Genomic DNA, 27,865 nt, shown 5'->3' on the forward strand with positions numbered 1-27,865 from the left:
ATATTTTGGTTAGGTGATTTCTACCATGATTTCATGAAGTTTCCCCCCCTTTCCAGTTTTAGGGGTGGGCCAGTTGAGAGGAGTGTGCTTTTGGGATCAAGGAACATTATCCTAAATCATACACTTAAAATGTTGTCCTCTCTACCAGCCTGTCATTCACATTCTTAACCTTCTGCTTTCCTATTGTTGAACTTTTACCCTGAAGAAGTTGAGACTCAGAGACACAAGTGTATAAAAGAGCATTTAATAGGACCAGATTCTGAGCCTTCCTTTCCGTAAGCCAATTTCTAATGTAAATCCTACCTATTCCAGGCTTTTGGTATCATTTTTCTTGAATTCCTATCTCATTGAAGCCTTGTGCCAAGCACTCAAAATAAATAGACCAGGAAGTAATCAAGAAGCTCACAGGCAGTTTTTTCCTTGAAAAATGGCTCCCAGTGCAAATTGGTGCAGCCACTGTGGAAAACAGCATGGAGGGTCCTCCAAAAGTTAAAAATAGAACTATCCTATGATCCAACAATTGCAGTACTAGGTATTTATCCAACGGATACAAAAACGCTAATTCAGATGGATACATGCACCCTGATGTTTATAGCAGCATTATCTACAATAGCCAAATTATGGAAACAACCAAGTGCCCAATGACTGATGAATGGGTAAAGATGTGAGAGACACACTCACTGAAATATTACTTAGCCATCCAAAACAATGACCTCTTGCCATTTGCAACGATGTGGATGGAGCTAGAGAGTATTATGCTAAGTGAAATATGTCAGACAGAAAAGACAAATATCATATGATTTCTTCATATGTGGAATTTAAGAAACAGAACACATGAGCAAAGGGGGGGGAGAGGCAATCTAAGAAACAGACTCTTAACTCTGGAGAACAAACGGGTGGTCACCAGAGGAGAGGTGGGTAGGGAGATGGGTAAAGTAGGTGGTGGGGATTAAGGAGGGCACTTTTGATGAGCACCAGATACTGTATGGAAATGCTGAATCAGTATATTGTACACTGAAAACTAATACTACACTGTAAGTTAACTAACCGGAACTTAAAATCTTTAAAAAAAAGGAAAGTGGCTCCGGGACCACGCTGCCCTGACACTGTGGCTGCTTGTGAAAAATTCAGATTCCTAGGTGCCTGTGGAGGCCTATGGAATCCAAACCTTGGCACCTGGACAGGGAAGGGGAGAGCCTAGAGCCTTCCTAGAGCCACCGAGGAGAATAAGAACATGAACAGAACTGATGGTAACATGATGAGACGAAGGCAGCAGTCGTGTGGAAAGAGTTGGGAAGGGAAAGTGAGGAAGAGCTGGCCTTGACTCCTTATTGATAATTGACTCCTTATTGATAATTAGCAAGCAGCAGCTTCCTGCTGGCCTTTAATGCCAGTTGAAGTAGAACATACCTCTATGCCAATGCAATGTGTGGTTCATCCTGGTTAACTACATTTGGTTTGGAATCTACTGGACTTATTTCTTGCTAAATATCGTTGGCTATCCAAAAACGTAATGTTTAGTATCAGAGGATGAAATTAACTGTTAGCTCTCTAGGCTAAGCCGAGCACTTTAAATTGATTCATTTATAGGTAGTATAAAATGGTGCTGTCCATACAGTCAGGATGATTGCTGCTCCTATGCTCAAATTACATAGTCCATGAATACGTATTGACTTCCATTTCTCCTTTTGCAAGATTATATAACTATTGCACTTTTAATTAGGAGGGTGATGATGCTGATACCAAGAAATTCAGTGCAATGAACTTTTTATTATTAGAGATAAAAATTAATCCTTAATTCCTTTGGCCTTTTAATTGTTTAACTGTGGAATCAGTCAAATGTGGAGGCTGAAGAAGCACCAAGGGATAATGTAATTGCAACTCTTCAAACAATTGTATCTGTCTGGAGAATGAAGATTGATGATCTGGAAAATAGATCTCATTGTTTCAGTAGTAGAATTATGGGCTTTGCCAGTGGCTATTAAGAGAGATTCTCTGAGAAACTTTTTACCAAAAGGAAAAAAAAAAAAAAAAAAGATACTTTTGAGATGAAGGAAATTTAATTCAAACACTTTTCATTAAGCAAGGCCAGAAACTCCCAATTCCCAAGTTCATAGTTGACGAGAGGCCCCAGAGCACTAATTATCCATTTTTCAAGTTTCCTGATAGAAAGCTCTTCAATTAGATATAGACAAGGGGGAAATTATGGTAAAAGGAAGAGTATTTTGTCCTTTCTGAAGAGCACTAGGAAAATAGAGACTATATAACAATGTTAAAAGATAATTATATTAAGTGAGTTAAGCACTTTGAATTATCTTAAAAGATGTTAAATTACTTTCAGTATTGCTATTTCATTTAAAGGGCTTAAAATTTTAATTCAGAAAGTCAACTTGCATTCAGTATTCGTTTGTGTTCCCTAAACTCTCAGAGAGGATAGGTTGCCGTGGGCAGCCTCAGATGTCTCCTGGGGAAATTGGTCCTTCTGTGGATAAACTAGGTTGTGTTTTTTTGTTCAAAGTCCCAATGAACATTGGAAATGTGATTCAGTATACTTGTCATGCTGTTAGGAAGATTGATTAGTTGTCTCACTTGTTGAGTCTCTATGGTCATACATATATGGGGTAGACAGGGATATAGATGATGGACTTGGTAGGAGGCTGTGAGCAATCACGGATTAATAGAAATAAAAGGAAATATCTCTCTCAGTGTTCAACCACATAATGGTAGCCCATGAATATTTTATTTTACCATTTTCAAGTGAAGGAAGCTTAGAAGGTGAGTTGAAGTGACCTCAGTCTCTATGGCTTTATTTGTAATGTAGTGTTTCTTGTTATTTGCTGCTAAGCAGAGAGTGAAGATATAACTGTTTACCTCAACAGGGTAAATGGAAGCAGTTCTACAGCCATGGTCCACCAACCAGCTGAACTCTGAGTATGTATCTGTCCAGGAATTATTTCTAATCTGAGCACAGAGATGTTACAGAACATGCATTTAGAATGAAACAGTCCCTGGCATTTTGCATGATTTTGTTCTGTTAATGGAGAACTCTGCTAGAGGTCAGTGAATGTAGATGCCAGGTTTAGAAACCCAGGGCTAGAGAAACAGATTAGAGGTGCTCATTATTAGTACTGGAAGGTTTTAAGGTTCATCTTTTAGAAATGTGCAAAACTATTCTTTCTTATATCTACAGCATTTCTTATTTTAAAGGTAAAAAGGAGGCAGTGTCATATGAGAATGGCACTAAAAGACGATGAAGTTGGGGAATTGGGGAGAATTGAAAGCAGGTTAAAAAAAACTTGGGCCTTAACATGATTTGTTAAGGATGTTCAAGATAAAGTAACCACAATTTAAAAACAGATGAACATGAATGTTCTGTAACGGTATTAAATGTGGTTTCTTTGTAAACCATTTCAAAACTAAAGACATGAGAAGAGAAACTAAACTCCAACAGCTGTCCCTCCCACCCCCTCCCCCCCAATGCTTCTTTCCTACTCATAAAAAACCTAACCACACTGGTGCTTCCCATCTTAACTCTAGGTGTGGCTGTGGAGGACTTTCTTTTTTTTTTTTAACAAGAATAGGATACTTTTATACCTATAATTCAGAAGGTACTTTAGTCCCACTTAATTATTTGGCATTATTTGTCTGTATTATAAGTCATTAAAAGACATTCAAAAAGAGAAAATGAGAGAGAAGGAAGCTGAGATTCTTTATATGGGTTACTTTTCCATCAATAAGATGCTGTTCACCCCTTTAGGGATGACTTTCCCTTCCTGATCAGGGTCTCTTAGCCTATAGTAGATGAGCTCTGGTCTCAGCTGTGAATTCAGAGACCCCAGGTATTGATTCTTCCTCATGGGGCAGTGGAGTTAATAATAATTATTATTATTATAATGGCAGTGAAGTTAATAGGATTGGGGACCTCTACCCAGTTGAGGGAAGGCTAAAGTTTTCCTCTTAGGTTAAGAAGGAGTAAAAACTCAGTGAAATGATCACAAACCCAAGGACCAAGAAGATTATACATCTGTGCCATAATCAGTCCAAAGTTTAGTAAATAGGTTTGTCCAGAGATAGAGTTTAACCATAGCAAGTAGGCAAAAAGCCATTAAAATGTGGTAAATGAACAAATAAAGGATTCTGGGATTTGGACTTGGAACCTAAGGGGTGGGAAGTAGGATATCAAAGAGAAAACTTAAAGCAAAAGGTGGTTAGCTTATAGTTACAAGAAGAACGGTAGGAAATGTCAAGAAACCCAGAGAAGGACACACAGATGCAACACGTCATGATGGTCATGCATGGAGAAATGGGGAGCAGAGAGATCATCACGTGGAAGAGGGCAGGAATTCAAAAATTATGTTCAGAAACTTCTTAAAGGGAAGAGTAGGGTCACAGAAGGCGGAAGAGGGTGCGGAAGTGACCACTCTCGTAAGTAAAGTCAGGTCCTGCTGATACAGAAATATGTGTCAAAAAGAACTATTTCTGCTATCATCAACGTATGAAAAGTCACAGGAGCCTTGGCATAATATCTTCCTTTGTTGGAATCCATGACAGGCATTCATACCCTTCCATAGCATCACAAGTGAAGGGTGGCAAGTTGAGGACAGAGTATGAGTAGTATTGTTCTGTCTGGCCAAATAGCATCTTACAATTCCTTTACTGTGCTGTTTTTAATGGCTCCAAAGTGAATATGAATATGCCATGGGTAATTTAATAATTTTTTTTATTATTTGACATTTATGCTATGGTAAGTTTTTATATTATAAATTATACTACAGCAAATAACCCTGTAGGCCAATCTTGGTCATTAGTTGTTTCCTTTGGAAAACTGATGTAAATTGAGTACACAGCCTTAGAAATTGCTTATGTTACACTGTTGATACTGCTTGCCAGACTTTCTTCCAGAATTTGTACCAATGGGGACCTCTGGGTGGTCCAGTCAATAAGCCCTGGCCTTCAGCTCAAGCTCAGGTCATGATCCCAGGGTCTTGGGATGGAGTCCTACATCGGGCTTCTCCCTCTCTCGCTTCCCCTGCTTGTATTCCTTCCCTCGCTGTCTCTCTCTCTCTCTGTCAAACAAATACATCTTTTTAAAAAATTTGTACCAATGTACACTATCATCACCAGTGAAACAGCAACCGTTTCCCACATTCACGTGTGCGACTCCTAGCACACCATCAGTTTTATAAACCTCTGAATTATATTTTTCTAATAATGCAGATGATGTCAATTAAGTCATATGAACTCTTTTTACTGGTAGTCACTGTGACCAAAGGTATGTAATTTTAAAATACCTGGTGGAAGTTAGAGCTGTATTCTATAGTGATCAAAGAATATTTAAGCTATAGAGTGATCATACTCATAATTTTACTAGCACAGTGTTCTAACCTATTTCTGTAACTGTAGTCTCAAATATTTCTTTTTATCCTTCTAATTGGATAACTCCTAGAAAGGAAACTAAAACTAATAATTCTTCTTTTATCTAAAACTAGAAAATTCAACTAGAGAAATTCAGAATATAAGGTCCCTGAACAGCTCAATGATATTACTGTATTTTAATTTTAAAAGAACACCCAAATCAGAATCCATATTTGAAATATATTACTGTAGCTAAGAAAGTATGAAACACTGTTCACACACATTATTTGATGTGGAAAAATATATATTAAAAAAGTAGAAAATGTCCTCCTGTTATTGATCTCAATAAATGCATTTATTTTTAAAACAGGATTAGGAGAAAATTGTCATGACTCACAGTGAGTCTAGTCAGAATCAAATAAAAAACCCAGCTGTTTGAATCAAGATCATTTATTTTAAGTTATATATTATTTTAAATGGCTACATGGGTAGCATAAAGAGCAAGAAACTAGAAATCAAGAATTAAAGTCTTAAACTGAACTCTGTCACTTTCTAGATGTGTGAATTTGGGGAATAAAATCTGAGTCACAGTTTATACATTTATTTTTTAAAAACCTCATTGCTTGTTGTCTCTCAAACAGTTGTTAACAAATATTGAGATAAATGGATATGAAAATTTGCTATGTACTTGTAACACTCCCTGCTACTTTTAATAATTATAACCATATATTTTTTTCTCCAGACCTTTAGATCTTAGATTTTAATATTTAATACTTTAATGTGAAAAGTAGGGTGGGTGTGGATAAAAGAAGAAAATTGATAAAAGATGGATATTTCAAATAAAATTTATTTTGAAATATAACGTAGCTCAGAAGAGTTCGTAAATCATAAGTATTTGCTTTAATAAATTATAATTAATACACTAAAGTAGCTATTACTGAGGTTAAGAGATAGAACATTACAGCAGCACAGAAGGTCACCTTGTGCCCCATTTTAAGCTAATGACTACGGCCCTCCTTCCCAAAGATAACCAACATCCCAACTGCAAGTATTATATACTTCAGTTTTACCTGTTTTTGAATTTTATAAATGGAGTCATATAATATGTATTTTTGGTGTCAAATTTCTTTTGAGATGCTCCATATAGCTGTACTCAAGTCACCTTTATTACTGAATAGTATTCCACATTTTCAAATATACCATAATTTATCTACTGGAAAACATTTGAATTGTTTCCAGTTTGAAGCCATTACAAATACTACCATGAATAAATAAAAATATCCAATATATTATATACCTCCTATATATATATATCTCCACATGTATATACACATACATACACACACATCCTAGGTGTAGAATTACTTGATCAAAAGTTACGCATATGTTTGATAATGAGATTTCTTCAAAAGTTTTTCCAAATTGGAAAATTCATAATTTGTGAGAGCTCTGGTTTTTCCATATCCTCACCCACATTTGGTACTGTTAAATTGTTTTAATGTTAGTCACTCTCCTGGGTATATAGTGGCCTATAGTTTTAATTTTATTTCCTTGATTATTAATGAGATTGAGAACCTTTTAATAATTTCATAAAAATTTGAATATCTCCTTTTGAGAAGTACCTATTTAAGTCTTTTGCCCACTTTCTATTGGTTTGTCTGGGGTTTTAAGTGATTTGTAGAAGTTGCTTATTCTGAAGACGAGTCCTTTCTCATATTCATGGCTTGCAAATATCTCATACTCTGTGGGCTGGCTTTTTAATTTCTTAGTGGTGTTATAATAAGTAGAAGACCTTAATTTCACACACTTCAGTTTGTTAATCTCTTCTTTTGTGATTAAGACTTTTATAGACAGAAAAAGTTATCCTTGCTTATCACGAGGACATGAATGTATTTTCTTTTACAATGTTACAGAAATTTTGTTTTGCGTTTCACATCTAGAGCTACAGTTTATCTAGGATTAAGTTTTATTTTTTTAAAAAAAGGATTAAGTTTTATGTGCAGCGTGAAGGGGTTTTGGGAGTCAGGATTTGTTCGGTTAGTTTTTCTCCCCCACGTGCATGCACGTACAATGGATCCAGAATTATTTATTTTAAAATCTTTTCCTGACATTTCTGCTACCATAAACGCAGTGTCCATATTTGTATTGGATTATCTTAACTATTTGTTTCATTGATGTATTTGTTTAGCTTTATGCCAATACCACACGGTTTGAATTTCTATGACTTTATAATAAGTCTTGAGCTCTTCTCCTCACCTTCTTTTTCTCCAAGTTTGTCTTGTCTATTTTTTATTTGTCTAAATTTTAGAATAATATCTACTAAAAAAAAAAGAAAACTTCTGAAGTTTTTATTGGGATTACATAAAATCTATAGGTTAATTTGAGAGACATCTTTACAATATTGAGTTTTTCCAGTCTAAAGTGTTGGATGTCCATGTTATTTCGGTTTTCATTTTAGTAATGTTTTATGATTTTCTGTACAGAAGTTTTACATATGATTCTTGAAATTTATTCCTGGGTATTTGATGTTTTAGGCTGTTGTAATTGTTCAGTTTTTTAAATCTATTTTTCCAACTCTTTTATAGATGTTGAATTGATATTATTGACTTTTTATTTAACAACATTGCTAAATTGACTTTATTTGATTATCTGAAATCCTTGAGATTTTCCTACATACACAAATCACATCATCAGCCAATAATTACAGCTTCATTTTTTTCTTCCTAGTCTTACAACATTTTTTTTCTTTTCCTTGTCTTATTGCCTTAGCTAGAACCTTCAATATAGTATTGATTAGAAGTATAAAGTACATTTTTGTCTCCTTGCCAATCTCAGAGAGAACATTTTCAATATTTAAACTTGAATTACAATATCTACCTTAGGAACTTTGTAGATAATCTTTTTCTTTTTTTCCCACCTTTACTGAGGTGTACAGGTATTTGACAAATAAAAATTGTGTATATTTAAGGTATATAATGTGATGGTTTGATATATATGTACATTGTGAAATGGTGACCATAATTTTTAACACATCCATCACTTCACATAGTTATTTTTTTTGTTGTAGTGGTGGGGGATTTACAAAACATATAATACAGTATTATTAACTAGCGTTATTTTAGATCCCCAGAACATATCCATCTTGTAACTAAAAGTTTATAGCCTTTGACAAATATCTCCCTATTTCCCCATACCACCTTCTCTCAATCACCACTCTGTCCTCTGATTCTATGAGTTCAACTTTTTTAGATACTAAATATCAATTAGGTCATATAGTGTTTGTCTTTCTCTGCCATATTTCACTTAACATTAATTTCTCAAGGTCTATCCATGTTGTCACAAGTGGTAGTATTTCCTCCTTTGTATAGATGAATCATATTCCATATATCACATTTTCTTTATCCATTCAACCATTGGCAGACACTTAAGGTTGTTTCCATAGCTTGGTTACTATGAATAATGTGGCAATGAACATGAGAGTACAGTTATCTCTTGGAGATTTTAATTTCATTTCCTTTGGATATATCCCCAGCAGTGAGATTGCTGAATCAAAGTTTTATTTTTAATTTTCTGAGGAACCTCCATATTGTTTTCCATAATAGTAACAGTTGTACCAATTTACATCCCCACCAACAGTATACAAAGCTTTCTTACACCCTTCCCAACACCTGTTATCTTTTGTCTTTTTGATAATAGCCATCCCAACAGGTGTGAGGCGATACCTCACTGTGGTTTTGATAGGCAGTTGCCTAATTATTAGTGATGTTGGATTCCTTTTCATCTACCTATTGGCCATTTTTATGTTTGCTTTGGAAACATGTCTATTCAGCTCCCTTACTCATTTTTTTTTAATTATTTTTTATTTTTATTTCTCTTTAGTACTAGAAATATTTACTTTGGTCCATGTGCAACAAACTTAAAATTACCTTTAGCAAATTATACAACTAGCAATTATATTGAGCTAAGAAACACAATAGAGAAACTTCTAAAATAGACTCTATTAAATATTTAAATGCATCTAGCTATTCACAAAAAATATACTGTCTTTCTTTTTTTCACTTCTCACCTCCAGTCTGCCAGTATTTTTTGTATGCACAAATCCTGAAATTCTAATGTAATATTTCTGAATCAATAGCCTGTATTTATAATTCAATAATCCTAATTATTTGAAAAAATAGCCTTACTCATTTTTAAATCAGGTTTGTTTGTTTTTTATTTTTGTTTTTTGCTATTGAGTTCTATGAATTCCTTATATATTTTGGATAGTTACCCCTTATCATATACATGGTGTGCAAATATTTTCTCCCAATCTATAGGTTGTGTTTTTACTTTGTTGTTCATTTCCTTTGCTGTGTAGGAGATTTTTAGTTTGATATAGGACCACTTGTTTATTTTTGCTTTTGGTGTCACTCAGAAAATCACTGCCAAGACAAAAGTGAAGGAGCTCTTTCTCTTGTGTTTTCTTCTAGGAATTTTGCATTTCCAGGTCTTACATTTAAGTCTTTTATCCATTTTGAATTGATTTTTGTATATGGTGTTAGATGGCATCCAATTTCATTCTTTTGCATGTGAACATCCAGTTTTCTTAGTACTGTTTATTGAAGAGATTATCCCTTTCCTGTTGTGTACTCTTGACACCTTTGTCATAGATTACTTGACCTTTTATGTGTGGATTTATTTCTGGGCTCTCTGTTTTGTTTCATTGGTCTATTTGTCTGTTTTTATACAGGTACCATATTATTTTGATTAAAGATAACTTCTTTCAAGTTAAGGAAATTTCATTTTATTAACAGCTTACTAAGATGCTTTTGTCAATAATGGATGTTTTGGTTTTTTTAGATACTTTTTCTACACGTATTGAGATGGTTGCATGCTTTTTCCTCCTTCTGTTATAGTAGTAAGAATTAGATTTATTTTAGAATCCTTAACCATCTTTGCATTCCTAGAATAAGCACAGCTTCTTCATCAAAAGTAAATGGAATAAATCTAAAATAATCCCAAAGTAAAAAGCTTATTTAAAAAAAAAAAGAAAACAAATGAGAACAGAAGTAAAGCCATTGCTTATCAGCCAGATTATTTGTAGTCAAAATTCACTTTAAACAAAATTAAGGCAAAATAAAGAGAAATCAGTAATAGGGTTTAGATTTACAGGGTAGCCAAAGCAGTAATAAGAAACATACACTGTTAAAACAAGACTTAAAAGTTCAAAATCAATTGATAAGCCATGTTTAGGAACCTGGATACATAAGGGAATGTAGGAACAAATTTTGTTTCCACAAATACAAGAAGATCCTTCTAATCTGGCAAACTCAGTAAGAAGACTGAGTTTCTTATTCTCTGTCAGCAACAATGAGAAACTCTGTCCTAACTTGACCCTGGCGCATAAACATCCTTGGATTGGTTTCTTGCTTTTCTTCAAACTCAGGACAAAGTTTCATATAAGCATTCTGAGCGTCTAGCAAACTTAAAGCCTTCTTCAGTTTTACTTCTTATTAGCAGTTGTTGCTGTTGCTACTGCTATTGTTTTTAGCAAACAGAAGAACAACAGAATGGCTTAAGGAGATTCTTATTCTTTAGACTCTTAGGGAGAGTTCTTGTTTCAGGTTGAGTCGTCTCCCACATGCAAAGATTTCCACTCAGTTACGCATTCAGAAGTGCCTATTCAGGAATGTTTAAACAATAGGTGCTTAAATTGGTCCTATAATGGCCCATTAATGTCCATGGGTATAAATATAAAGAAGTTTTTATCGGACATATTTGAAGACAAAACATTTTGCTGTGTTGCTTTTAATCATTTATTTCACGATCCTTCTCTCTCTTTGTCCCTCTCTCCTCCTTTCTCCTTTTCTGTCCCTCCCTTCTTCACTCTATCCCTTCTTTCTTTTCTTTACTTCCCCTTTCCATATATTAAACTACTAGCAGACATGTGAGCATCTATTAACTCTAGCAAAGTACTGGGAATACAAGGAAGTGGAAAGTACATTACCTAACCTTAAGGAATTTGTCATCTAGTTGGGGAGGGCATAGGGTAAATTCATATTAATAAATATTTACCCACAATATTGTCAAAGCTCAAAATTAGGTGGAAGTGTGTAGACAACAAGTCCTAGTTCAATGTAAAGAAAAATTTCTGTGGAAGTGGGAAGTGGGAAGAGTTCCTAAAAACAAAACAAAACAAAACAAAAAACCCATAACGTGGGCAGCCGCCTTTGGCTAGGATCATGATCCTGGGGTTCTGGAATCAGGCCTAGGTCAGGCTCCTTGCTCAGGGGGCAGTCTGCTTCCACCTCTCCCTCAGCCCCTCCCACACCTTGTTCATGCTCTCTTTCTCTTAAATAAATAAAATATTTTTACTGAGAGAAACTGAGACATGTAGGCTTTGTTTTGGGTACCTATGTATCTAGCTAAGAATCTATTTCTAGTCGTAGGCACAGGAATATAGGCAAGAGGAGAAGTGCAGCACAGGTGTGAAGACACAGAGCAACTGAAACAGATATTTTTTGTATCTCATGGATCTAACACTGGAAAAGAATCTGCCAATGAGTGAAGGAGTGTGTGTGTGTGTGTGCGCATCTATTTTAAAAAAACGACTAACATGACTTAATCGGAATTTAACTATGAAGCTGCTGATTTTGGTTTCCTTTTTTGTTCATGGCTTCTTGCCAAACAAACAAACACCCCAAACTATCCTTACTGTAGCATATTGATTCTGAACTCTTTCTAGGTTCGTTCTAGTGGTACATATCTGCTTAGATGATTGCGGAATGCAAAAACTGAGTGCACTTTACTGGAAAGAATACATCTTGAACTAAAATTTCAAAAAATAAAGCAATTTTTAAAAATCTCATATTGCATTTAGAAGGTCCTGTGAACTGAAGTGAAAAAATGAATCTCGTTGGGTCAGTCCATCTCGGTTTTGTTTTACTAGAAGAGAGATTTAACTGATAAAGTAAGGTACCAAGCCCACTCTGAATCACTCCCCATTAGCAGTAAGAGGCCTGGCTCAGCTCTTTCCCCGTTCCACTTTTATCCAAGTCACATGTGGACAATTAGTAGATTTTCTGTTCAAATGAAAATGTTCATTTGCTTTTCTAATTTACCATTGTGACACTGGAACTCTGATTGAAAGCACTTTAACTTTTATAGTAAACAGTAAAAAAGCCTCATAAAGCCCTCACAAAACTTCAGGAGTTAAGATATATTCCTTATGACTGTCTACATTGTGATATTTGTGTTGCCAATTATTTTATCTAGAATCATTCCCTTAACTCCATTTCCTGTTTTTTCTTGAGAGTACTTTGCAGAGGACATGTTTTTAATAGGCTATAATCATCACATGGGCAACAGGGATCTTGGCAAGTAGCTATTAACAGTATAGACAGAAACTTGGAGTGTGATGGTTTTAGACTTCCTGAGCTTCTTGATGCTATTTTAATGCACTAAGAGTATAAACTAAATTTAGATCCTGCTGACTGTTACCAGAGTGAAGTGCGTGCCTCTTTTGCAGACAATGCTAGATTTAGTCACTGTGTATTTCTGTCAAGCTGGGAGTGCAGTTTACAGCTCTCATCCCTTCTCAGCATTTAGTAACTATATGTATGTATTTAATAATTGCTTGGAATTGCACCTGTTTGTTTAAATGTTGGTCCTAAAGCAGTTACTGACATTGTGTTTTTCTTTTGGCCACTGCGTTTTATTTTGGTAAATCTGGCATTATGCATAAATTTATCATTTCTGACAGGAAGTCTGTGTTACAGATTTTCTAGTCCATGGTTCTCTAGTCTCTAGTCCACGGTTTCTCAGCCTGGGGACTCGAGCGTTCTGGGTCAGACAATTCTTTGTTATGGGCAGGGAGCAGCTATCCTGTACACTATAGGATGTTTGACAGCACCCTGGACTCTGTGCATTAGAGGCTAACAGCCCGTCCCTCTAGCCCAGTCATTACAACCAGAAATGTCGACAGATATTTGAATCTTGCCTGTGGAGCTAAATCACCTCTAGTTGAGGACAACTACTCTGATCTGCCCACTGCTCACAATCTTCTTCGTTTGGGCTCCAGTCCAGACTACTGTCATCTCTCAGCAAACCACTGTAAGAGTTTTCTGCTGGGTTGCGCTGCACATGCCCCAGCTGTTCTCCAGTTCAGACTCCACATTGTAGCCAGAGCGTTTTCCCAAACCCAGATCTCATCACATTACTCCCAGTGACCTAGGACAAAGACAGAATTCTTAAAAATAGCCTCCCCATGTTCATCTGGGAGTACCCCTTTGCTTTCTTGCAACCCAGTTTTTCTTGCCAGCTGAGGGTTTTCTGCGTGCCCTTCGTCCCTCTGCCCTTCCCTTGCTCTACTCCTCTCCGTCCACCTGGCCAACTTGCACGCACTCTTCGGTTCTGGCTCTGGTTGAGCCTCATGCTGGCAGGTTATTCTTATCTGATGACTAAGGACCAAGTCAGATTGACCCGTTATAGTTAATTCTAGGCCAGTTGGACTAAAGCCAATCATCTAAAAGCCAGCTTACCAAAGGGCCAAATTACTAACTGTAGTCACCAAAATAATAGATTTTAACAAACCATTTTATTTTGTTATTTATAGTTTAGTTTCACATGAATTGAGTTTAGAGGGCTATATAGAATCAGTATTTGCATATTCTGGGGTCTTCAGACTCTCTCCCCATCCCCATGAACCCTGTCTCTCAGTTCAGGTTCGCCTCTCTGGGACTAGCAGACCAGCCCACCCAATATGCTGATGTGCTCCATCTTTCCTCAAGTAGGCAGTTGGAGTCAGAATCAAATTTAACATTTCTTAAAATGCAGTTATAATAATAACACATTAAAAATGGAAATCTTCAGAATCTCTGGAAGTATCCCAAACAATCTATTGCTTCAAAATTTGTAAGAAACAAAATTTGGTAAAATTAATGAGTTCGCCTATTTGTCATTTGGGATTATAATGAACAGTTCCTAAAATTTCCAAAAATAGGCAAAATCAATATTGACTTTAAAAGGATTAAATAGGTATCAGTATGAGGTAAATATTTCCAATAGGAAATTTGGGTTATATTTATAAGGATAGATCCATAATAAGACCAAAGTAACTCATTTCCCTTTAACTTTTGACAAAGTTAATATTCCTTAAAAGGGCTTTAGGAGCAGCTGGGCGGCTCAGCCAGTTGAGCGTAGGACTGGATTTCAGCTCAGGTCATCTCCTGGGTGTGGAACGGAGCCCTGTGTTAGGTTCCAGCTCAGCGTGGAGTCTGCTTGTCCCTCTCCCTCCCCTTACATTCCTCCCCCACTCTTATCCACACACTCCCCCTCTATAAAATAAATAAATAAAATCCTTTACACAAAGGGTTTTAAGATGAATGTATTTGTTGACTGTAGTTAAGAAGAATATATCATGATTGCCCAGTTGCGATTCTACACTTATTTGAGGATTACTCCAGTAATAACCTATGTGTCTCACTTAGTTATAGACTCCACGAGAGCAGGAACTGACTATTTTTACTAGTAATTATTCACAGAGCATATCATAATATAAAAGTCCAATTAAGTGTTGTCGAATAGATAAATTATGTTAAAAATGCAGTATTAGCCACCTAATATGTAACATTGACATTACCAGTAGTTGCTAGCCTTAAAAAAGCTGTTGGTAATTCTGGACCTAATTCTGTAAAAGCATTAAAAATATAGAACAGACTTTGATATAGCATTTATTGGAACACTGTGTTTTTTCTAAGACCAAGACCTTTTGCTTAAGCTTTTGGTAGCACAATAAACATTTCACTTTTCAGATAGAAGTCTATATGGTTGTATAAAAAGCAAGTCTGTAAATTTTATTTACTACTGTATTCAAATGAAGTAGTATGGTTCTTTACCAAGTTTAAGTAATATACTACAAGAGTGTTTTAAAATTAATATTATAAAACAATATCTTCAAGTAAAACTAGAACATGAGTATTACCTCTGGATTATAAAGATTCCTGTTATTAGCAGTGTTGTTAATATGGTTAGGATTGGCCTTGATCTAAGGTTAGTCAGAGTAAACTTTCCAATCCCTGCAGAGGGGATAGAGAAGAGGAAGGCAAGAGAAGGATGGTGAGAGGATGAAACAGCAGGGGAGCTTGAAGGAAAAATTGCCTTTTCCATTCTATTCAGAGGTTATTTTTTTTCTTTTTTAAAATTTCTGTTATTCCAAACACATTTTCCCAAATTCCCTCTATATTTGACCTACATAGAGACCATAAATGCCACTTAATTGAATCATTTAATGACCATTTTATGATACACAGTCCACAATTTTCCTAATATTTCAGGTAGATTTTATAATTTATATTTAATAATTCTAAGAGATCCTCAAAAAGGTTTAAAGTATGCTGTTTGCTTCTCTTGTTTATGTGGCTTCTTTGTGTATTTTATAATTTCTGATTGTTAGCTCATGTTTTACTGGGCTTTCTCTGAGGAAATTCTGCAAGACTTGGATTGAAGGTGTGCCCTTCCAGAAAAAAATTCGTTTAGCTTCTTCTAGTTGCTCTGGGTTGGAACCAACTCTGGTCCACATTTGTTATGTTTCCTGGACCAGATTTGTAAAGAATATCTAGGTCCCAAGCCATCTAAGGATAGGACTATGGTTATAAACTCTCAGAAAGCCACCCTCTCTCCCCAGTTTCTGGCCGAAACCAGACAATTTTCCTTGCAGTCCCCTTTGCTAGTGAGCAGACTTTTTGCAGGGTTGCTCTTCAAAGGACTTGGCTTTGAGTTTCATTTTCAACTTCCCACCTTACAGAGGAGCACAGCTTTGATTTCTGCTCCTATTCAGTGGTTAGAACCAAAGACACAACAGTATCCATGCTAGCAAATGCCCTCGGGGCAACCATGGCAATAGTATACCATCTTACAAAACTGGCTTTCCATTTTGACCTTTGAAAACGTTCCTTGGTTTCCTTCTAAATCTTCTATGCATCTAAAAGCATTCTTAAAATAATCTCAATCCATTTTGTAAGAGGAGGGTTTTTTAAGAATATTTGGTCAATTTATTTTATTGATGGAAATAGAATGCAACAATGATTCTATATTTAAGGAAATACTTCTTGGGGAGCACCTGGGTGGCTCAGTCTTGAAGCATCTGCCTTGGATTCAGGTCATGATCCTAGAATCCTGAGATTGAGCCTCGCACCAGGCTCCCTGCTCAGCAGCAGGAAGCCTGCTTCTCCCTCTCCTACTCCCACTGCTTGTGTTCCCTCTCTCATTGTATCTCTCTCTGTCAAATAAATAAATAAAATCTTAAAAAAAAAAAAAGAGAGAGAGAGAGAGAGAGATACTTCCTTTAAGGAAACAATTTGCCTTCCTTCTCTCCTTCCCTTTTTTCTCCCTCCCTCCTTTCCTTTCTTCCTTCTTCCTTCTCTTACATCTATATAAGATAATACATCATTTAAATAAAATTCCAGAGCTACTCTTGAAAGGAAAAGGAAATTTATAGTTCTATAACCTCCTTTATTATGCAAATGATATTCAATTGACAGGAGACAGCAAAGCTATTTTTTCCCTAAACTTTGAGGTTTTCTAATGCTTATAGCAGCTGGAAGTAAATACAGCCAACATTTATTGATCACCTAGCACATACCTGTGTAGATACAAACAGATTGAAGTACAATGCCTTTAAGACTACCAGAAGGAGGGGCGCCTGGGTGGCTAAGGTCCCAAGCCATGTTAAGCATTTAACCTGGTTAAATGCTTTTTAAGCATTTGGTTAAGCATTTGCCTTTGGCTCAGATCATGAGTCCCAGGATCCTGGGATAGAGCCCTGCTTGGCAAAGAGCCTACTTCTTCCTCTTTCTACTGCTCCCCCTGCTTGTGCTCTCTCACTCTCTCTGTCAAATAAATAAAATCTTAAAAAAAAAAAAAAAAGACCACCAGAATGAAAATTGGGGGACATCATAGATACTATAGAGTTATGTATAATCCTTAAATTAAATAATTTTCACCTTAATACAAACTTCACTTTTGCAATGCCTAGAGGTCCCAAACTTTATGAACCAGACTTTCATGTGCTAAATAGGTTTTTAATATGGGTAATCCAGGAGAATTTGAGCTATCACCTGAGGAAGCTGCTCATATGGGTGCAAGTTCTAACAAAGAGTGGTTAGTCCTTGAGGAATGATGATTCCAGGAAGCAGACCCACTCACCCTACTTCAAAATGCACATTCCTCTCTTCAGCCTTCAAATGTTTGACCTTAGAACATGTGTTTTGGAACTTCTTAATCATATATTAAGAATACATTAAATATGTTCCTACATAGGACTCTTGAATCATCCATGGTGCAAACTAGTCAGAGAAAGTTAAGAGAAATAGTATGATCTGAATTTAAGAAACTGAACTTAAAAAGTCATGGCAAAAGTTTATTGTATCAAGTATCACGAGCAAGGAAGAGTGTGGGAAAAGGAAAGGATACTTGAAATCCGTTGGTGTGTTCAGGGAACGTTAAGTAACTTTAAGTAAATATCTCAAGTATACTTAAGTATACATAGTTAACATATTTGAAGGCACTTTTAAAAAAAATTTGAAAGTGATAGTTAACATTCATTGAACATTTGCAGTATGTCCGACATTTTGTACATGCTTTACATATACTAGCATTTAATTCGGTCAACGACTCTTTGTGGTGAGGACTATTATCATCCCATTTTACAGATGGTCAAATTTTTTAAGCAACTTTCCGGAAACTATAGGGTTATAAGTGGGCAAGGTAGGACTCAGTTCCAGGGGTTCTGACCCCAGAACCAATCCTCTTTAGCTACATGTTCTATTGCTTACAGTGAAGCCTGATTTATCTTGAAGGATTTAATCAAAAGTTCTATTCTTGAGAAACTCAACAAATGAAGAAAGATTATTTTCTCCCCTCTTACTCTATGTATGATAAAATTTGCCTTATTATTATTTACTTTATTTGAATAAGTATTGTTCTTCTCCAAGAAACATGTTTGATTGAGTGGATGTCTTCAGTGGTATGTTGGACAGATTTGCAAAAGCTGATCATTAAGTTTTCAAGAATTTTGCAGGCCAGTCATTAAATATCGTATTGTTAAAAATTAAATCCTATAAATGTATGTTAAATAAGTTATATTTAAAACAAAGTTGATAAATATTCAAAACCCATTGCTTCCTACTTATTTAACTGCATTTTTCTATTATCTATGCTCTTGAGGTTTTATGTCGAGTGTATATATATATATATATATATATATATATGATTCTAATTTCAAGATATATATATATATTTATATGGAAATACTGTTTGGTGGTGTGCTACTGAGCTCTACATTCAATAATGCCCATCGCTTTTGTATCTTGAAATTAGAATCATACTTGTACTATGATTTGGTAAACACTACAAATCAGGGCTTTTCCCCAGGGAGTTGGCTGTTCAACATTTACCACAGCACCCCCTTCATTCCTTCTAGAAAATGTCTTGCCTTAAGTTGATTCTCAGGAGGGCTCTTTATTATACAGAGAGTTCAGAATGTATAGCAGAGTCCTCTGGTGTCTGAATTACATAAGTGCTACAATATTTAAGAGAGGGAATTTGGAAACATTCATCAGTTTCTCGTTAATACACTTAATTATCTCAGAAAATTGATAATCCATCTTAGTTTGAATAACCACCAAAAGAAATCCTGTCTTTCATGATCCCCAGTGAACCAACACTTTTTGATTTAAGAAATTCAAGTTCATCCATTCCAGAGTAAAACTGCGTCTTAAAGTAGGTGCTACTCTAACGTACAGGAACAAGTCAAAATACCTGGATTCTCCTCCTGTCTCAACTACAGAACAGCCAGGTACCCTAGACTTGGTACTTTTGCCTCTCTGGTTTGAAATTCACCTTAGCACTTTTTTAGGTATTTTGTTGATGGGTCCCATCCAAATCCATTATATGATAATCCCTGGAGGCGGAATCCACATGGTGGTATCCTTAGGATCATATTCTTGGGATGGTCCTAACACTCAACTGATTTGAAAACTATTAGTCATGTTATTTACATGGAGGGTGAATAGTCTATGGTTAAGGGCTCCAGTTGCAGGACCAGAACTGTTTTCAAACCCCCCACTCTTCAACTGCCTAGCTGTGTAACCTGAGATAAGCTGCACACTACCTCCATGCTTCAGTTTCCCGATGTGTAATATTAGAATAATAGTACTACCTTAGTTAAGGGACGGGACTCCTGGGTAGCTCAGTCAGTTGAGTGTCTTGCCTTCTGCTCAAGTTCATGATCCCAGAGTCCTGGGATCATGTCTCACGTTGGGCTTCATTGCTCAGCATTGAGCCTGCTTCTCCTTCTGCTCTTGCTTCTCCCGTGCTGTGCTCTCTCTCTCTGGCAAATAAATTTTAAAAAATCTTTAAAAAACAGGGGCACCTGGGTGGCTCAGTGGGATAAAGCCTCTGCTTTCAGCTCAGGTTATGATCCCAGAGTCCTGGGATAGAGACCCACATCCGGCTGTCCGCTTCAGCATGGAGCCTGCTTCCCTCTCTCTCTTGGGAAGGATCTGGCACTGAAGCATTTGTTGTATTAGTATTACTACTACTAAGGACACTCTCTTAGTAGTACTACCTGTTGTCTCCATGCTAACATAGAGCCAATTATGTACTTGAAGGCCACATCTTAATATCCCTTTTATTATACTTTTTGTCTTTCCTATTTTCTAGCCTTTAATCATACTGATATTTCTCTTCTCAACTGTCCCCAATTTTTTTATTTTCCTTTAATTTAGAAAAGCCCAAAGTAAAGTGCTTCAGATGCTTTAGAGCCATAGCTGAACGACATCTGCATTGTCATTGTAATAGATCTTTTGAATTAAAGCATTTGCATTGACTGAGACTGATATTTTCTTTACATTATAAATAATAAACCTTTTTTCATGTATATGAGGTGGTAGCAATCATTTTTGTAGACGCTGTTCCCAGTAGGAACACAACAAATACAGAAGGACCAAAATCTGTTGGGGACAGGAACTGTGTGATAAAGATAAACCAGTAGCAAAAAATACTTCAAATCTTTAAAAGCAAAACAAAGGGGAAAATGCTTTCTCATCCATTCAGTTTGAGGAGGATCGATGTCTAATTAGACAAAGAATAAAGGGAAAATTCCTCATGTACTTTAGGCACAATATTTATTGGGAGAAATGGCCAGGAAGCACTTTGATAAAGGAGAATGTGAGAACCATGGCAAACCAGAAGACTGTTACTTACAATAGTTTCTCTGAGTGCCTGTTTTCCAACACCTCTGACAGAGAATAGGAAAGAGATGAAATAAGCATATATTATGAGCATCACCAGAAACTATTTGAAAGTTGAAAATTGGAAAAGATTAATTCAGTACTGTGGTTTTTTTTTTTTTTTAAGATTTTATTTATTTATTTATTTGACAGAAAGATCACAAGTAGGAAGAGCAGCAGGCAGAGAGAGAGAGAGAGAGAGAGAGGGAGAACCAGGCTCCCTGTTGAGCAGAGAGCCCGATGCGGCCTCCATACCAGGACCCTGAGATCATTACCTGAGCCAAAGGCAGAGGCTTAACCCACTGAGCCACCCAGGTGCCCCAGTACTGTGGTCTTTAGTAACCCTTCTAGAATTTTATATTTAGAAGGTTGTAAAAATTAACTTACTAAATGCCACTATGTCATTAAATATTAATGATGTAGTATAGTAACTAGGGCCCCAAAATGTCCCCTGGAAACATGCTTTGTATTCTGCCTTAATTACAAAATGGAGTTGCCTAAGGCTAAAAGTTGTAGTGCATGTTCAGCACATGGTTACTGCAGAATACTAGTGCTATGCTAAGACCAGTCTTAGAATTATTCCTGATTAATTGTTGTACTTCTAGACTGTTACAACATCATTGGTTATTATATAGATATTTCTCTATATCTTTCACTGAAATCATAACATGATGACTGCTTAATGTTAATGGAGGTACCTAAGATTGAATTGGGAAAGAAACAGCAAATGATTATCTCTGAAACTCAAATTTTTCCCCTCCTGGGGGACATAGAGATTAAAAAAAAAAAAAGAAAGAAAGAGAGAGAGAGATCTTTCCAATTATATTATGCAATTATATCCTAAATATGTTCAACTGATGTAACAGAAAACAATACAGATCTTATGTAAGTTGCTCATTAAAGTACACATAACATATAGATTGGGGGGTATTCTAATTAATATGGATAAATGTGATCACCTCTAAGGAAACCAGTATAGATGAACCTAGGCAGAAAAAGACAAAAACAAAAACAAATAAGCATTTTTATCAGATATTGGAGTGCCCTCATAAATTGTATATATTAGCTCTTTTGGTAAGAGAAGTATGTGAGCAAGGAACTTAATGATAAGAATTGAAAAACATTGTTTTTTGTTTTGTTTTTGTTTTTTAGATTCTGTGCTAATGAAGAGCAAACCTTAAAATCCCTTTGGGTTTTGTCTCTCAGAGTTAGATGTACCTAAACATTTTGTTTGCAGAATATCATTCAGTTCAGAATTATCCAACTTGTTCGAATTTTTATGGTCTCGTCCATCTCCCTCCAAATATATGCCATAAGCAAACTAAAAACAGCACATTTCTCCCAGCTGGCGATCACTCTCAGGGGATTAACAGTTGCAAAGCATTGTGCTACCCTAAGCAAACTAAGCCTCAGAGGACAAGCTGGCTTTACATTAAAATGAGAATATAGACTGAGTGCCATTTAGGTAGGTAGGTAGAGATTTCTTTCTTTTTTTTTTTCTAATGAACAAAAATGATAGCATTTCCAATTTATCCCTATTGAAAATCTTAACACTTCTGAGCATCTATCTTAAGAAAACCTGCATGGCATTATTGCAAGATCTGCGCTCCAGTGCAGAAAGGGAGCAGGTGCTCTGTCTGGTAGCCTCATTGATAACATAACAGTTCTTGTGATGTATCCAGTTGTGCTGGGATCTGATGTGTCTGAACCATGTTAGTTATGTGTTATGAGGTCGTCATGGAATTTTTCTGATGACAGTGATAAGAAATAGTTTATTTGGGCCATGTGATAAAAGGTTTCTGGGAGTCATATCTTTTTAGCCTTTAAATTATGTCCTTTATATAATTTAAACACTTGGGTAAAAATGACAGTGCTACCATAGTGATTAAAAAGATTTAGCGCCTTGAAAGAAATCATGCATATAAGCCTATCTGTGGCCTGGATTCCCCCCCAACCCCTCCCCCGTCCCCTCCCTGCAGGTTCTCCAGGCTCATCAGTATGCATGCAGGTATTAGAGGTGAAGACATGAACTCACTGAGGGGCTGTGGGAATTGATGGCTGAATTTCCCTATAAATATTGTATTACCATTATCCTCATTCCCCCTTACCGTGTTTATTTCACACCACTTACGGTACACTTGCACTGTGACAGTGATCAATGCGAGCCCCCTGTGTGTGTGCAGTCTGAACGCTTGCCCAGGTCTCGAACCTTGCCAGTTGTAGCAGAGGATCATTGGGACCCAAAGGACACTTGAGAATTTAGCTTGTTCTCAAGATTTACCTACTGTAAATTTTTAAGTGAGATTATCTAATTTTGCTAATCCTGTCTCCAGATTATTATAAATTATATATATTTTCTTTTAAAGAGCCAAATCCCTCCCACTGCCATTAAAAAAAAAAAAAAATTATTTGACAGAGAGAGAAAAGCAGCAGAGGGAGAGAGAGAGAACCAATTCCCTGCTGAGCAGGGAGCTGGTGCTATGTGGAACTCTATCCCCTGACCCTGGGATCATGAGCTAAGCTGAAGGTAGACGCTTAACCCTTAACCAACTGAGCCACCCAGGTGCCCCCACTGCCATTTTTAAGATGGATTTTTTTTTTTCAGTTTAGAACAAAAAATTTTAAGGATACAGAAGAAAAATAAAGTAAAATTTCCTCTAAACCTGCAAAAAATGTTAACATATTTTGGAGTATTTTCTTCTAAACATAGTTCTGTAGATATGCACATATTTAAACATTCATAGGTAAGGAACATGTCTTTCTTACACATATGACCTTTACTGTGTAACCAGAATTACATATTTCCCCTCACTTGTTACATAGTAAACATTTTCCTATTTCAATTAATATATTTTATATTTCATAATATTGACACACCCATTCCTCTGCTGTTGAACAGAGGATGTTTAGGATGTTTCTATATGTTTGCAATTGTACATAATGTAATGAACATCTTCACTGATGCAGTTTAGATTCTTCAATTTAAATTCTTAAATTCTTACTATTTGTCTTTTCTGGGTCCATTTTGGATTCTCAAATTCAGAATTCCCTAAATGTTTACTTTATTCAAATACATAGCAGCCTAGTTAATAGTAATGATCTTTAATCTACAGAGAGCTGTACTTGCAGATAATTGAAAAGCTGATTAGGCTACATTTTTTTCCTCAACATAATCTCACCAGAAATAATAGTAATCAATGCCTTCAAGTGGACTTAAGTAAAAACTCAGCACTAAGTATTAAAAATGAATGTACTAAAAAATTGTACATATATTTGAGAAACTACAAGAATTCTTGAATTAATACACATGATGTGCTAGAACTTAATATTAAGCATGGGAGAAAAATAATAGTATAACTCAAAACAAAATGATTATTCACCAATATTTTCGTTTTTGCCTGGAGGAAAACAAAAAAGGAAAAACTAATATTTGCCCTGAATTAAAAAAAAAAAAATCAAAGAAAAACAGAAGGACCACCTGTTTTGTTTTGTTTTTTGAAACACATTTACTTTAAAATGATTTATACTTCTCAGTGGTACCTGGGGGCTCAGGCAGTTGGGTGTCCAACTCTTGATCTCAGCTTAGGTCTTGATGTCCAGGTCATAGGTTCAAAGCCCGCAGTGGGCTCCACATTGAGCATGAAGCCTACTTAAAAAAAATGATTTAGATTTTTCAATTCCCCCCAAAATATGAAACATTTTACATTTACATTTACAATCACTAGAAAAAAACTTGAGTTCAACCCAGCTGTCAGTTCACTGGTTTTTATAAGAAGGGAGCTTGGAAGGAGCACTGGATTGGAAGATTTGTGACCTTGAGCAACTGGTTTATACTCTTAATCTCAGTGTCTACCTCTGTTTAATAGTTATATGAGAACTTAATGTAAATTACCTAAAAGAGTGCCTGACGCATAACTGACTCTCAGTAAATGCTAGCTCGTTTTTCTCCTGTTTGTTTGTGTTTTTTTTTTAAGGTTTTATTTATTTATTTGACAGAATGAGAGAGATCACAAGTAGGCAGAGTCAGGCAGAGGAGGAGGGGGAAGCATGCTCCCTGCTGAGCAGAGAGCCTGATGCAATGCTGGGCTTGATCCCAGGACCCTGAGATCATGACCTGAGCTGAAGGCAGAGGCTTAACCCAGTGAGCCACCCAGCACCCCTTTTCTCCTGCTTTTAAGTGATAATGCAGAGTATTTCAAGAGATAGATTTTAAAAATAATTTCTTTCCTTGGATGAAAGTCATCAACTAAAACTATACTAGTAGGTGAATGATTGCCATTTTGCTATAAAATTATAAACCTATAGAAAATTTGAGAGACAATAATACACCAAACAAATGAAAATTTAAAGCTCCAAAATTAAGCCATTCTGATGTCCCCAGGGGTACCGCGTTTCTTTATGTATAGTTAATTCATCAAAAATAATTAAAACAATGGCTTAAATTTACATACCAATTTATAGTTTCACATATCATCATTTAGTTGGTGTGATCCTCACACAGACAACATCATAGAAGTTCATGGAAGGCGAGTGATTGGCCCAAGACCAAACTAAATTAATACTAAAGACAAAAATAATGTTATTTCTACTCATAGTTTTATTAACCACTAAGTAAAGGGAGAAAAGGAAAATCAAAACTAAAATGACAGATTCAAAGTTAATGGGAGGAAAGCATCAAAACTGTTCTTAGTTCTTAAATGGTTTTTAGTGTTAAAAAATAAAAATTGAAAATAAACGAGCCATGTATGTATCTTAGAAACTAGGAAAATTACTCAAAATTAATCAAGTTAGGAAGCAGACCTTAATAAAGACAAAAGCAAGTCTGAAATACATCAACAGCTAGTGTTTTGGGGAGGGAAATCTACTTGACTAGACAAATGCATGACTGACCTGATTAAGGAAAAATTAATGGCAGTACAAGTATAAAAATCTGAATTTAACTTTCCAAACATGGCTTCTCATACTGCTTTTCAGAATTCTTAGAGAAGAGAGTGGTTCTCTGCTCTCCAGTCTTTTTATGAAGTTAGCAGATACTTAATACCAAACACCTGGTGAAGATGCTATATTTGTTTGTTAGGTCCACTGTAACAAAGCAGCACAGACTGAGCAGCTCAAGTAAGAAAATTTTATTGTCTCACACTTAAGGAAGCTAGAATTCTGAATTCTCGGTGTTGGCTTCTGTTGGTGTTTCTTCTGCGGGCTGTGAGGGAAGGATCTGTTCCCAGCCTCTCTTGGTTTGTAGATGACTGTCTTCTCCCTGTGTCCCTCCACATCATCTTCCCTCTGTACCTCTCTGTATCCAGATTTCTTAGATTTATAAAGACACCAGTCATAGCAGATTAGGGCCCAGTCTGATGGGCCCAAGATAGCTCAATCCACTCTATAAATACCCTACCTCTAGATAAGGTCAGACTCTGAGATACTGGGGGTTCATATCCTCAACATACGAAGTTGCGGGGGACATAATTCAAACCATCACAGACGCCCTTTGTCTTTGATTGGTTTGTCATTTGCTTTCATGAGGTTTTCCTAATAAAACTTTGGAAGAGCCCACACCCTTTTATAAAAACTTTTGGAGCTGGAATGGGCCATAGAAAGCTATTCTATGAATACCTTTATTCTATTACAGAGTAAACAGGCTCAGAGATATTGGGTGACTTCCCAGTCAATTACAACTAGTTTTCTAGAGTGACCTCCTCTAAGTTCTTCACAACCCCAGAGGGCTACATGGAGACTCCAGTTGGTACTGGGCTGGTGTTGGAGTCTCTGATTTGTCAATATGGTGCTCCTCCTGTGTACTTGTTCTTCCTAGGATCATGCCTTCCTATTAAGCACGATTGCTTTCAGACCAGTCAGATGAGAGCCAACACCATTGCCTCTGGTGGCTTCTCCGGCCTTTACAGGTCCATTGGAATATTTATGCAGTTGGGTGTTTGGGTTTATAAAACTTCCCATGGGGATAAGCAGAGTTGTTCTTGTATAGTTTTAATCATCTGGGCACTATCAAGGGTTTATTCTAATTGATTTGAAATCAAAGGTAGATTTTTTAAGGAATATATCATCACCACTAACATTGAGGATTCCTCCAGTCTCGCCATTCTTATTAAATTGTTATTTACTTGAAGGTGAAATTGTCAGTCGTTCTCCAACCAAAGATACTGACTCAATAGATCTCAGGTAGTCCGAGACACCTACATTTTTAGTGGGGTGATTCTTTAGGTAATTTTCATGCCACACTTTGAATGACAACAAAGAAACCTGCTCTAAATCAACACATTCCTCATCAATTTTTAAATAGTTACTACTAGGGATGATTGTTTTATTTTTTAATAACATCATATTTTACCTTATCTAAGAATTTTGTGTTTGTTTTTTTAATGTAAGTCACATCATTACTTCATGTATCACTAAGAAAGAAATAAAGTCAATAAACTATGACACAGAACCTTAAGGAGAGTTGCTCTGGACTTTTTGTGAATTATTCGTATCAGCAACTCATCACTTTGAAATTTTTGTTCAGAGGTATCTGGCAATTTCTTTTACCTTCTCTTACCTTTCTTTTACCTTAAGTCACATTACCAGGCCTGTGATAAGCAAAACTTTCCCAAAACTTTTCCCACAACTTTTTCCACTTAAGGTTACCTTTCTTATAACCTCTAGTGCAATAGAATGTTACTTTCCAAGGAAATCTGAAATTGCTGTCATTCCTCCAACAATGAACATCTGCTTCACTAATAAGTAACAAAGACATACTTCACACCTGTTTATGTGCCATCTTTGTATGCACCACCTTGTATGTTTAAAGCCAAATCATACTGTGGCTCTTAAAAAAAGTACAGGTTTAAAAAAATAGTGAAATGGCAGTTAAACTCCACACATGCTATCACTCAAAAATTCTATCACTCAGCTGAAGAGACCTGCTTAACAGCTGTGACCAAGCCCATGCACACTGTGACATTGACCACTATGCTTGTGAGGGCTGCCTTGTGTATACTTATCATAAGATGTGATTAATTAAAGACACATCTCCATTCAGAGCTGGGAAAATGTGGTGGGCTGGGGAAGAGAGCTCAGAATCCACGTAATATGGTAATACAACAGTTTACAATGGAAACTGTCCTTGTGCTAGATGCTAGGGTAACATAATGAGCTAGAGCAGCAGTTCTCAAAATGCAGTCCTGGGACTAACAGCATCAACATCAGCATCACCTGGGAATTTGTTGTAAATTCTCAGGTTCCAC

At 36.2% G+C, this 27,865-nt stretch overlaps 1 protein-coding gene across 13 annotated transcripts in view; it reads left to right on the forward strand.

The window, feature by feature from the left end:
* ZNF385B (zinc finger protein 385B) overlaps nt 1-27,865 on the forward strand; it is a 408,372-nt gene that overhangs the window by 172,806 nt on the left and 207,701 nt on the right. For 3 of the 13 annotated variants that reach the window (XM_059166890.1, XM_059166886.1, XM_059166888.1), the window contains one exon: nt 2,880-2,931. The exons of the other annotated variants lie outside the window; for them this stretch is intronic. The gene's annotated coding sequence lies outside the window, so the exon portion shown is untranslated. The remainder of the gene's footprint in view (nt 1-2,879; nt 2,932-27,865) is intronic. 13 annotated transcript variants of the gene reach the window in all.

The sequence above is a fragment of the Mustela lutreola genome, chromosome 3 (assembly GCF_030435805.1).
Source record: "Mustela lutreola isolate mMusLut2 chromosome 3, mMusLut2.pri, whole genome shotgun sequence".
In the NCBI taxonomy this organism is placed as follows: Eukaryota; Metazoa; Chordata; class Mammalia; order Carnivora; family Mustelidae; genus Mustela; species Mustela lutreola.